Source organism: Myotis lucifugus, unplaced genomic scaffold (assembly GCF_000147115.1).
Source record: "Myotis lucifugus unplaced genomic scaffold, Myoluc2.0 scaffold_716, whole genome shotgun sequence".
Classification (NCBI taxonomy): Eukaryota; Metazoa; Chordata; class Mammalia; order Chiroptera; family Vespertilionidae; genus Myotis; species Myotis lucifugus.
In genome coordinates, this window is record NW_005871764.1 from 171,126 (window position 1) to 172,389 (window position 1,264).

The following is a 1,264-nucleotide window of genomic DNA, read 5'->3' on the forward strand; positions in this document are numbered from 1 at the left end:
GCGGCTGCACCTCTTCTGCGAGGACGACGGCCAGCTCATCTGCTGGCGCTGCGAGCGCCATGGGCAGCACAAGGGCCACAACACGGTGCTCGTGGAGGACGTGAGCCCGGGCTACAGAGTGAGTGACCCCTCGTGCGCCCCGAGACCCCCCTCATCCAGCCCAGTGCCCCCTCCTGCGCCCCAAGAACCCCCTCATCCAGGAGGGAGCCCAAGGTTGGGACCCTGAATGCTAGCTTTCCTCCTGTGGTTCTTTGTTCTAGCGGGAGGTTGCGTCGGGGCGGGAGGGGCAGGAAGGTTGAGGGTGGGTCCTCCCTGAATCAAGTCCCGGCTGTCCAGCCCCACCTTCCCCAGACCGACAGACTCATCCAGGTCCCGGCTGCAGGATGAACTGGTCCCAGCTCCAGTGCCCCATGCGCTCAAACCCACACATGCGTGGTTTTTTTGTTTTGTTTGATAATCCTCACCTGACAATATTTTCCCACTGATTTTTAGAGAGACTGGAAGGAAGGGGGATAGAGAAAGAGAAACATCAATCTGAGAGAGACACGGATTGGTTGCCTCCTGCAGGCGCCGCGACCAGGGCCAGGAAACAGCAGCCGAGGTTCATACCTTTGACCGGAATCGAACTGGGCTGAGGCTCTAGCCACTGAGCCCAACCAGCCAGGGCCGCACCTGCAGGTTTTATCGCCTCTCCGGTCAATGTAATGAGATGGTGCCGTGTGCAGGGGCGGGTGGGGGAGTGACAGCACAGGGACCAGGAGCCACCTCGTGGGCGGCCTGCCGTCCAGTAGGGAAGACGCACCAGCAGAAGAACTGCCCGGCCTCCATGGCCTGGGGGGTGGGAAGGGGACCCGGTGCGGGTGGTCTCGGGGATCCTTCCCAGAGGTGAGTCCTGAAGGAGCCTAAACACTAACCATGTGGCCCGGCCAGCGGGGCTCAGTGGTTGAGCATCGACCTAGGAGCCAGGAGGTCACGGTTAGATACTTAGTCGGGGCACATGCCCAGGTTGTGGCTCCATCCCCAGTGTTGGGCATGCAGGAGGCAGCTGATCCATGATTCTCTCTCATCATTGGTGTTCCTGTCTCTCTCTTCCTCTCTTAGAGGAATAGAAATATATACATATATTTACATATAAAAACATTAACGGTTTGTAGGAGTGCTGAGAAAAGAGGGCTCTCCTGTGAGAGGGTCTCACAGCAAACGCAACAGCCAGGGGGCGGGGGCGTGTTAGGGAAGGCAGGTGTCACCCGAAGCCTTCCATCAG